Source organism: Sinocyclocheilus rhinocerous, unplaced genomic scaffold (assembly GCF_001515625.1).
Source record: "Sinocyclocheilus rhinocerous isolate Xijiao unplaced genomic scaffold, SAMN03320098_v1.1 scaffold8673, whole genome shotgun sequence".
In the NCBI taxonomy this organism is placed as follows: Eukaryota; Metazoa; Chordata; class Actinopteri; order Cypriniformes; family Cyprinidae; genus Sinocyclocheilus; species Sinocyclocheilus rhinocerous.
In genome coordinates, this window is record NW_015628907.1 from 5,954 (window position 1) to 18,931 (window position 12,978).

At 35.5% G+C, this 12,978-nt stretch overlaps 1 pseudogene; it reads right to left on the reverse strand.

Annotated features, from left to right (window-relative positions):
- Positions 1-4,128: 4,128 nt before the first annotated feature.
- LOC107738497 (phosphatidylinositol 4-kinase alpha-like) overlaps positions 4,129-12,978 on the reverse strand; it is a 49,384-nt pseudogene continuing 40,534 nt past the window's right edge.

The following is a 12,978-nucleotide window of genomic DNA, read 5'->3' on the forward strand; positions in this document are numbered from 1 at the left end:
GTTAGGATAGGACAATATTTGGCCGAGATACAACTATTTGAAAATCTGGAATCTGAGGGTGCAAAAAAATCTAAATATTGAGAAAATCGCCTTCAAAGTTGTCCAAATTTACAGTAGGAAATGTACAAGATATCTTCATGGAACTTGATCTTTACTTAATATCCTAATGATTTTTGGCATAAAAGTAAAATCTATAATTTTGACCCATACAATGTATTGTTAGCTATTGCTACAAATATACCCAAGCTCCTTATGACTGCGTTTGTGCTCCAGGGTCACATATATATAAGAATGTTTTCAGTGAATGGTCGGTTTAGGGATAGTTTTTTTGTGACTGGTAGGTTTGGGTTTGGACGATAGTATATTTAGTCATCTTATAGTCTTAAATAAAAGATCATGTCTTTGTGGGTTCTGATTTAACAATCTTTGTGCGATCTTTTGGTCCTCACAAAGTAGTAAAAACAAGTTTCACACACACACACACAAGAATTTCACAATTTTCACACAAGTTTTATTTCAAAATAATTTAATATCAATATATTTTCTCCACTCTTCATCCAATTTTGCTGGATATCAATAGACCAGAGACTTTTCAGAGACTTCAGGCACATTTTTAGAAACTTTTTCAGGGACTTGAGACTTTTTCAGGGACTTGAGATTTTTTCAGGGACTTCTGTCCACACATGAGAGCCAACAGCCATGTAGCTGCTGCGCGTTTTGCCTTTTGCCATTTAGTTGAGCGGTCGTATCATTCCAACATTGTTCTACACTGTAATTATATCGTTTGCTCCCTGTGTTATTGAGTCATAGTACAGGCGCGATCGACATCTTCCAATTTCCTGAATCAAGGTACTTACACCCGAATAAATTCGGCTCACAGCCGAGTCCAACTGCAGCCAGCTGAACCCAGTTGAGAAAATATGAGACAAGTTGTATAGACCCGAAACAATCTGGCAGACCGCTACAATAATCTGGTATACAGATAAAACCAGTATTCGTTGATCTCTCACACGAGTAAACCATTGCTGGATTCTTGAAAAAGACAAAGCTTGCGAGTTTCCTGTGGTGGCTAATTCAGGTCTGTTTAGTAATGACATATCTTTTTCCTCAGTGGCTTTAAGGTTTCTAGAAAATTCTACAAGAGGAGCTGATCACTCACCAGACTGCTTTCTCCCTGCAGATGTTTGTCCAAAATGAGCAACGCACTAAAGTGGTTACATTATATAGGCTTCATCTCCACCCCCTTCCTCGCTCTTGTCTCTGCCCACAACAAGCCCAACTTTTGCTAACACTTCCTTTTTTTTTTCTTTTGTGAAAATGTGAAAAAACACACTAAGGAAAAGAGCCAGGGGTTCAAGGATGGGCGAACAATACAATTAAAATTCAAAAGAGAAAGAGAGAGAGAGAGAGGAAAAAAAACATTTAAAATAAATAACAGTAACAATAAACAATCTTTCCTACAAAACATAAATTAACTATTAAATAAAAATTATACAAAAACACCAAAAACTGATCATACCTGTACATTCAAAGTTTTAGTTGACTTTTTGATACAGGAGGTAGATAAAGATTTAATATAGATTTTAATATCTTCTTGAAAGTAAGAAAAGTTGGGGTAACTTTCATAATCTTGCATTTGTGGATAAAATATTTTGCAAGCAATTTGCATATAAAGTAAACATTTCCATATTGCTTCTCAAAAGTGAAAATTCCAAACAAAACAGTGTTATATCACATTCTGAGTGTATATTAGCACCGTTTGTTGTTTTCTCGTGGCATCTGATAGAGCGTTTGGACCCGGAAGCGGTGAAGTGTGACGTCAGACTTAACAAGCAGATTGCTCTTACACTGACATGTTCTTGTTGTATATTGTGTTATGTTACCTGACGTTAAGAGTCCCATCAGGAGCAGAAACCACCAGAACAGTAGAACATCCATCCTTACAAACCTGATGGAAGGTGTTAGAAAACAAGAGTGTTCAGGCATTCAAGGCAATTGTGACAGTGATAAAGTTCTCGGCACACTTTTGTTGGTTCAGTCTGCCTTCCAAAAATTATACATTCATTTGATCAAGACAAAAATGTAAATTCTCTCATTATTTACTCATCCTCATGTCATTACAAATCTCCAACTTTTCGGTGCAACACAAAAGAAGTCCCTTTAAATGAATGATAGTCATAATTCACCTTCATTGTGTTGAAAAGGACGCAAAGAACATGAATGGTGACTTTTGTCTTTTACAGAAAAGAAGTTAAATGGGATTGGAGTCCTTGCTATGTTTCCAGGGTCCTGTGTTAATAGACTTAGCTGGGGGGAAAAAAAAAAAGTCAGTCTAAGAGCCATTACGAGGAGATAACAGCATTTGCAGTCGTGCACTTTCACTTCCCTTCTACATTCATACCAGCAATGAAATTGAATCACTATATTTCCCAGTAACACAGTATTCAACATCACAGAGCGTTAGGAAAACTCACATTAAACACCGACTGCTGTTCAAACATGTAACGAGCTGAGGCACAGGACGACATCAGCTGCCATTAAAAGGGGCTTTACAATCCAAAATGGTGTCAAACCTGCAGCGGTATGCTGAGAATGTGCGAGAAAGTTAAACAGCATCCAATGAAAAGTCATAGATCTGACATCAGAAGAAAGACAACAGTAGGGAACTCCAGTCCAACACTAAAATTGTTTTCATCTTCTTTGAAGGAAAGGAAAGGACGTGACGTGTGACTAGATTGTATGTAATGTAGCGTCCAAACATTAAAATAAATAAATGCACATTTATCATTTTTGGTCAACTAACAACAGTATTTTCATGGAGAAATATGAGATATTGGTCATTTTTTTCCCTTTGTTATCATCTATTTGACAAAAATTATATAATAAATGGGGGTTTAATAAAAGAACAGGGAAGGTCAAATATGCGGCATTAACAGATCCTGTCAACTGAAATCATATGAAAACATGCAGTTGATTCAAACAAGCTACAAATACAGTAACTTAAGTAAAAATTGTGCTTCCAAACCTAATAAAAAGTAAATGCTTTCAGTTTAATATACTGCCTTCTATTAATTTGAACCTTTAAAAAAATAAAAATAAAAAAGTAAACAAAGTGCAAAGGCAAAGGAAAACAAGAAACGGAGAAAAGCATTTTCGGTAAGTATATCATTACACTGGATTATTCGCTAATGAGTTTAACTGGAGAAGACATGAGTGTCGTGTGCATGACATGCTCTCACTTGTAAATTTAGATTGAGAAAAAAACAGTAACACTTTACTGTAATTTCCCATTAATGCATTCCAAAATATTAATAATGAGCAATACTTTTATTATGGTATTTATGAATCTTTGTTCATGTTAGTAAATAAAATACATCTGTTCATTGTTAGCTCATGGTAGCTCACCTTTCATTTAATAATATTAACAGAAACTATTTTTGATTTAATAATGTATTAGTAAATGTCAAAATTAACCAAGTTTAATGTTTTAGAAATATCTTTCATTGTTAGTTCATGTTAAAAATGAATGTTTTAACTAACATTAACTAATGCAATCTTATTGTAACATGTTACCAAAACAATTTCATCCTTTGAGGAAATATGTGATGTTGCCTGTTTGTCTTTGTTATTGACTGTTTGATGAAGTTTATATGATATAAACAGGGTTTAACAAAAGAACAGGGAACCGAAGATAACACAGACCTGACAAATTATATAAAAACGTGCAGCTGGTGCAAGACTCGTAGTATTTTTCCATTTCATCTGGACTGTTCACTTCTTTATTTCCCCCATTATGAAGCTCTTTGAGCAACAGCTGAAAACAATAATTCAACTAAACATTTAATGACCACCTGATAAATGAGAAAATTCAGACATTAAGAATGAAATCCAGTGAGTAAAACAACAGATAAACTGCTGACACCGAATGTGCTGAACTCTCAACTTTAAGGAGTCTCAAATTCTAAGATCTGTTCACACGGACTGATTAAGAGAAGTGACTGTGGAGCTCAAATGAGTTTGATATTGAATGCATTGAAATTGTAGACTCACTCATTTTTACATTAAATGTAATATGATCATCACATGTACAAAATGCCAGTAAATAAGCATTACAAATGTGTACAGTCAACTACTGTGGGGCATTTATTAAATATCACACACAGAATAAATAATAGAATAGAATAGAAAGAGAGGCAGAAAATTGATGCTTACAAGAGAGCGAACAAATATTAATACACTGTACGATCAATTGATCAATAAACAGTCACATACTGCAAAACAAACAGTGATTCAGAAAAATTAACACATATTCAGAGCTGTAAACACTGCCAAGAAATATCAAACACTTTTCAAACATCTCTCCTCCATTACATCATAATAAACAATCAAATACTGATTTTCGTTAGTTTGTGCATTAATGTGTAAATTTATCACCTCTGAAATATGACATCTGTCTGCAGTTCAGGCCGTTCATGTCCATAAACACGTCTGCTGTAGTTTACAAACTACATGATTTATCTGGAAATTAAGACTGACAACAAAATCACATCAAATACAAATCAACATGGCACAAAAGTGATTTTGTAATGTTTACAGTTGAACCCATCATGCAGCAGACAGTGTGACGTGTGCAGAAAACGTCTCATAAGTGCTAATATCAGTGCGTAGAAATCCATGCAAACACATATCAGGTGTATAAAGTGCACAAACACACCAAACCGAGACGGCAGTGCAATTAGCATTAAGAGAAACACACACACACACACACTTCTCTGGCCTTCAGTAGGGGATCTGGTTCTGATAGTACTGGATCATGTCATACGTTTTGCTCCTGGAACAAACAAAAACATTTCATATTATAAGCACAGCGTTTAATATTAAAACAAGTCAGGAAACGAGATGCATCAATGTGTGTGAGAGACACTGACCTGCTGCTCAGGAAGCAGTTCTGAATGACTTTGATGATAAAAGCTGCTGCTTCCTTCTCACTCACTCCAGGGTTAAAACGCTGCCTGCAACACACGATTAATTTCTAATCAACAAACTATTAATTCATTAATTCTATCTATCTATCTATCTATCTATCATTTAAAACCATATCAACATCAAAGGGTAAATTCATGACAAATTCAAGTAATAAATTTGAAATAATCATAATATTTTAATTAATTGCATACAATAATTTTACAATATCATCTTTACAAACTAACTAAATAAATGAATACAAATGTAAAAAATAATAATAAAAAAATAACAATAACAGTTACATAAAATGCCATTTTTATATTTGATAACATTTCTAATATTTAACAAGGACAAACTTAAAAACAATGCCTAATATTCAATTACCTAACAATCAATTTAGAGTCAAGGAAGTCTTTAAAAAAAACACTCACATTAATCACATAAATCACATTCGCTATTAATCTCATTATTAATCTCATTAATGTGTGTGTTTCTGGAGATCTTTTATGATGCGTTCTTAATAATTCTGTACTGTAATTTAACTCCTTAATTTTCCATGTTCATAACAACAAAATATATGTATATGTATATTGATTTGTGTTTATTACTTCAAAAAGTCAGTAATAATTAATCTCATTCAAATCCATAGCTCGATTTTTCTAAACATTACATTTTTTCAATATAAATTCAATATGTTTTCCAATATGAATCAAATATAAATCACATTTCCTATCTGCTCCACTGTTAGTTGTTTTGAACTCACTTGAGCAGTTTGATGGTTTGACCGCGGAAGCAGGGCAATCCTGTATCCAGCATCAGCGTTACCAAGGCAACCACAGCATCCATATACGGCCTGCAGAGTAACAGAGATTCATTCAGTCTCTCAGTTTCTAACAACACACACACACCTCACCTGACAGCCAGGTATCCGCGCACACACATCTCCATGAACCACTTGAAGGGCGTAGCCTCCATCTTCCCGCCCATGATCATCACCATCTCATCGGTCAGTTTGATGTCCGGCTCCCAGCCCAGATTCCCACCCGGAGAACTCTCGAACATGAAGCCGAAGTCTGAAACACACGCACACGTTAGAAACACACATGACAAACACAGAACAGAGAGGTTGATTGTTAGAAGTCTCACCGATGTGGATGAGGTGGCCCTGTCTGTCCAGCATGATGTTCCCATTGTGTCTGTCCTTGATCTGCAGCAGGAAGAGCAGCAGACTGTACGCAGCCATGCTACGGATGAAGTTATACCTCGCCTGATAGAGACACGAGAGAGAGAGAGACGGAGAAAAAGACATTCAGAAAACCAGTGTTTCCTTAAAGCTTTTGACTCTAAGGTCCTCAGCAGCCGGTTTCACTTTGGATAAAAATGTCTGCTAAATGCATTAATGTAAATGTAAAATGCATAAATGTAAATGAAAATGTAACACAAAACATATTTAAATGCCCCTAGCTCTAGTTTTGTTTTAAAAACTTTTTTTTTAATCTATGGGCACTCCTAATTCCTGTAAACTAAGAACAAAAAAAGAGTTCTAATAAAAAAAATAATTTTTAATTTTTATAATTTTTAACCAATGAATTTGCATGTTTTTCCAATCATTGGTGATTTTTTTTTTACTCATTTTCTAGCTGATTACATATTTTTGAACCTAAAAAAATAAAATTAAAAAAATAAATTAGTAACTTGTTTTAATGTTTGTATTGTATGATTTTTAATCATTTTAAGTCACGTTGGGACCTCTAGTGGACAGGTTTAGAACTACTGGCATTGCTATTTTTCATTTACAAGACTTTTCCAGTTCTAGAACACACACACATTTAAAATTAGGCTTCCTCATATATCCAAGTCTTCCAAGCCTGGATCTTCAAAATTAATTAATTAAAATAAGAAATATTAAACTGACAAAAATTTAAATAGGAAATATATTGATTTGTAGTTTCAGACTATTTCAAAGCTTATAGTTTATGATTTTAAATCATTTTAATTAATGATTTCCCCCCAAAATGGACCGGTTTAGAACCACTGGCTTTTCTCACCTTCTGGAAGGCCAGAGTGGATTCGTCTCCGTACTGGTTCCGGAAATAATCATACATCCCGAAATCTGTCTGTCGTCCCAGCTGATCTCTGGACTTACAGTCCGGGATGCACTCGATGACGCCACACTGTGACACAAACACAGGACCTTCACATTAAACAACAACATCCAGACACAAGAACAACTTCAGTGTGAAAAAACCTAAAGCTGCTGGCGTCACACCTGCAGGAACTCATTTCTCTCAGATTCACTCTCATATATTCACACAAACACAGACGAATGTAATACAGTGAATTAATATGCAGTACAGTGAGTGAGATGTGTGTGTTTGTCCCTTCAGGTAACGATCATGTGCTGCTTCAATTTACAATCACTGTCACACAGATGTTTTTTTATTAGTCATGTAAAAGTTTAGCTACAGAAAAATGGTCAGTTGCAGAGTCACCATGGAGCAGAGATGCAAACAGGTAAGCGGGAAAAACATTCAAACATTCAGACCTCAAATACATAAAATATGACCCTTTTCAGACATACTTTTTGAAGTAAAGAATAAAGAAAATACTATCCAAAACTTATTGAAACAACCAGGGGCCAGTTGCATAACCTTAGCCACCAAGTTAAGACTAAGTTCTTACTTTTCCAATACAAATAAGACCAATCTACCTTTTCATAACTGAATTTAAAGTTATGACCAGTCATGAAGAAAACTCATTTTAAGACTAGTCTAAACAGTTTATGCAACCATTCTCAGTTCTTTATTTACCCTTGCAAGACTCCCCTCCCCCTCACCCCTCATAAAAACACTTTCTCACAAAAATCTCATAGGTGACCTATTTTGATCTCAAAAAAGTGAGCTGCCACTGAAAGGTGAGGAGTTTGCATCTATGATGGAGAACAAGACATGTTTTGCTGTAGTTTGCAGAGGGATGGGTTTGGACTAAATCAGACCAGGACAACCATGAAAGCATCATTACCAACACCAAACCTAAACCTGCCTGAAATCAATGCTAAACGATCATTATAAACAAAAAAAAAACAGTCTGATGCCAGCCAGAAAAACTCAAATAAATATAATAGAAATTAAAAATAAAATATTATTTAAATTAAAAAATAAAATAAATAATATTAAATTATAAACATTTAAAAAACTAAATAAAATGTAACATTAAAAAATGAAATAACTCACCCCTGGTGCTGTAGCTACTACTCTATAAGGAAAAACAAACAGATCGAGTCCCACCAGCTGGAAAATGTTCTTAAACAGACCGATGATCTGCAGCGCCAACATATCCTGGAGACAGAAAAACAGAAAGAAAGACAAAAAAATAAAAATATTAAAGAGAGAAGAAAAACATCTGAATTACTAAATCAAACATTTTTAAATCATACACTTTTTCCATTTAACAGATTTATTATATCAGTTAACCCTTTAACTGTCATCCCCATTTTTGAACATAGACATGAAAGTGCACAGCAAAAGCAAAGCACTAAAACAGAAATGTGAATCTGATACCTGTCTGCAGTCGTCTCCGACTTTAAAGATGGCCGCCTGCCAGCAGATCTTCTGTGCTTCTTCTGCACTCTGAGCTTCATCCAGCGAGTCTGAGCGACACAGCAAACCTACACACACACGATTTTTTTTATTACGACATTTATTTTTATTAAAGCTTAATTTCTGCTACTTACTTATGCATGGTCTTTTCGTTCTGTCATCTATTTGTGTATTAAAAACTGATTATTCAATTTTGTTTATCTGTTTTGTATGAGTTGTTTCCACCATGTGATACAAAAAAAAAAAAAAAAAGGTAAATTTGACTTTTTATCTCACTGTTTTTTCTAACTTTGTCTTCCTTGTGAATTGTGAGATATAACCCTGTTATTCTGAGAAGTCTCAATAGTGAGATGTCAAAATTCCGAGATAAAAAATTGCAATTACCTTTTATTTATTTATTTTTTTAATTCCACGCTGGTAACAAAAAACAGAATTGCAAGGTTTCAACTCAGAATTCTGACTTTTTCCTTGAAATTCCGAGATTATATCTCAAAATTCTGAGAAGATAAAACAGAATTACAAGATATAAACTCAGAATTGCAAGGAAAAAAGTCAGAATTCTGAGGAAAAAAGGCACAATTTAATTTTTTTTAATTCTGTGGTGGAAACCAGCTTCCACAGTATTGTGTATTACTATCAATCTGTCTCTCCTTCTCCTTCTGTACGTGGGTTTTCACCTGTTCTCACATCACTTCATCAAAAACACTTCAGCTGTCTTGCAAGCCCTGCTATTTTCTTCAGGAATTACAGAATTATGTCTGTGTTGTAATAGTTTGCGTACCCTCTTTCTCCAGTTCACTCACTCCACAGCGTTTCACCTTGAATTTGGCCAGATACGGCGCTTTGGCGGCACTGAGGGGGAAAACACACACAAATGCATGTTTTTATTGTGTATCAAACACATATGTGACCCTGGTGCACACAAGCAGTCTTAAGTCACTGGGGTATATTTGTAGCAATAGCCAACAATACATTGTATGGGTCAAAATTATTGATTTTTCTTTTATGCCAAAAATCATTAGGATATTAAGTAAAGATCATGTTCCATGAAGATATTTTGTAAATTTCCTACCGTACAAGAGAACCGATGATCTCCTCAACCAGCTGCTCCAGAAGCTCCCCGATATCAGCTACAAAACACAGAACAAGAACAAGCTGCAAAGGGCCGTTTACATGAACAACAATGACTTTTAACAATAAAGCAATGAAGTTTTAAAGATCACTAACTCTAAATGAATAGCAGACTCCACAACTATTACAATAACAACACAATGAAACTGGAATAATGTTCAGGACAATTTTTCCAGCTGATGAACAATGAAAACATTGACAGAATACATCCAACTTTAAAGCCTGTGATGAAATGCAAGTAGCGACAGATCTTGTCTTCCGTATTGTGATGTACATCCAAGTGTAACAGATTATTGAAAAATGTAAATAATAATAATAATAATAAATAAATAAAACATTTTCAGTTAGGTGCCAAAGCAACATTTCTCATGATGTGCTAAAATAATAAAAAATAAAAATGAAATAAAAATGAATAAAAACTATATAGACATAAAAGAAATAATAAAAAATGACAAATACAAAATAACTAATATTGAAATTAAAACGAACGTGAAGAGAAGCTGTATTTACGGTCTTTCTGGTGTCCCTCCTCATCCGTGTAGATGTTGGTCTTCATGTTCCAGATGAACTGATGTGCCAGAAGCTGAGACTTCTGTGCCGCCCACAGGATATATTCTCTCACGTACCCCATCTACACAACATTACACATCAGCATCATTAGTGCACTCATCTGTCAGAGCAGAGAAAACCAAGAAATGCAAAATATGGCCTGCATACAACATATGAATTATACTCGCTAAAAACATTAAAATGATGCATGCAACTTCCTTTATACCTTTTCAATTCTTACTCTGCACATGCAAATCATTTTGCCATTATTTGACTTTATTACTTTAAACTTCATACACTATACCTTATCATAACGGAGGGCCTGAACAATTTGTGGGATGTAAAACAGAATAGCATCCTGTTGAAAGTATGAGAGAGAAATATGCATTAATAAAAGCACTCAAACTGATCACAGATAAAGATGTATAATAACAAGTGTAATATGACAGGTGCTGCGTACCGGAGGGAAGGAGCGCAGGACTTTGACGGCGTACTGTGCGGTCAGCGGATGCGGCGGATACATGCTGGAGAAATACGAGAGTCCCGTGGGAGGATCAGCCGGAGCCCAACACAAGATATGACTCAACTCAGGAGAATCAGCGTCGATCGTGTGCCACGTCACTAAAAACTACGGCGGAAAACAGGTTTACAGTCAGCGGTGCAGACGACAGGCAGCGTAGAGGCACATTTGAGTGAAAATTTATGCAATTATTATAATTATTTATATTAAAATAACTTATAATGAATCATTAATTAGACTAAAATAAAAATGTGATTAATATAACAATACATTTAGGAGTAATATGAATAAAAAATATATAATTTTTATTATTATTATTATTTATAAAGTTTTTATTTAGTTATGGTCAATCACATTTTTATTTTTTTATTTTATTGCAATCCACGCTAGATTAACGTTATCCTTCCACTGTTTCTCGGTCAGGCTGATATATTTGGACCTCCAGTTGGTGATGCTGGTCTCCACAGACTGTTCAGCTGATATCTGCAGCTCCTGGCTGCCCAGAGGATTGTACCAGGTGGTCAGACGCTCCACCTCACTGGCCTAACAACACACAAGAGCTCATCTGGTTTAAAGGGGTCATATGATGCTGCTAAAAAGAACATTATGTTGTCGTGGCAGACAGTCCTTGCAAAGTTGGAACTGCCCCACTTTATAGACACAGCCTTTGAGCCACAGACGCATTGTAGTCTACTCTAGGATCAGGAAACGGTCCTCCATAAAATGCGCTGCACACATCTGAATATTTGGGTTGAAGTGTTCTGGAACAGTGTTGTAAATACAACTTAACCACTGATTTCTAGTTGTGTCCTCTTTTGGAAGACCAAACAAAGTAGTTTCGCTTTCACAACGAAACACACAGCATCTTCACAACATGGCGGCGGCGGTGGCAGCAACAATAAAGTTACGCCTTCTTTCTTTGCGTGAACATTTGGGCGGTGTTATGCAAATCTTCCCACATAGTGACGTAGACATGTGGGGGTGTGTTTAAACGAGGTGTTTTAGGAGGGCGTGGACAAGTCATAACTTTTATAAAGAATATCTCTTTAAGTTTGAGACTTTAGTCTTTGCAACTTTAGGGATCTTATCTATTCATTAACACTCCAAAGAGAAAGGAAAATTTGAAATTGCATCATATGACCCCTTTAATCATAGACTAATTAAACACTAAAATGGCCATATTCATCTTGGTAGGTTTTATTAATATGATAACTATAATCTCACCAGCAGGGCCAGCAGCAGCGTTCTGCGCTTCATGAAGTATTTATGCAGCTGAGTTCCTCTGTTCGTCTTCTTTGACAGACCTGCAAGAGACAAGAGGAGTTTAATATACGAGAAGGTCACATGATGAAGAAAATCTTGCTGTTATGATTGTGAGCAAATCTCAGCAGAAATAATACTGTAAATATAACAGGTTGAGAACCACTGACCTGATTGTAGACAGATATAAAGAGGGCCTATGGATGAATTTCTTTACAAAAATCATTTAAATGATCGTTATGGCGCATCCTGAAGTGTTTGTCACACACATTCCTCCTTTAGTAGTGTTTAAAAACATCCCATGATGCATCTCATGAAATGTACTACTCATGAGTGACAAAGTTGAACTGAAACGAATCTATCCCTGAAGTATATTATTCTGAATAATGACACTATTGTCTTCTGTAGAGTTGCTTTGTAGTTGCAATTTGTTTCATAATTGATGGATTTTACATCTTTAATACTGTTATTTTGCTGTTTATTACTGTGAAACATTGAAACAACCTGTACTGTATAAAGCACCATAGAAATAAATGAGACTTGACAAAGAAGCAGCTCAATAGGCTTGCCGTGATAGACGGTGCTGACGGTGATACCGGTGTTAAGCCGCAACACCGGTTACGTCACTTGCCCACCGCTTCACCGACCCCCACCGTCGTTTTGATTTTTTATAGTAATAAAAATCAGTTAGTTCGGTAAAAGAACAGACACTACAATTAAAAACTGAACGCGGCTGCTCAATGCAGCGTGCCGAACGACAGTCGCATCACAGATCAGATTTAATTTCTCCAGTGAGGAGAGCGAGTCAAGCTGACTGACGAGAAGGGTGAGGTGAGACAGACAAGACGATCGCGGATGATTTAGTTTCAAAACTAGATGCAAAAGCGCCTGTTTGGCAATATTTTGGACTTTGAAAAGCCTGTTGACTTTTGCCGTTTATATAAGGTGATTTTG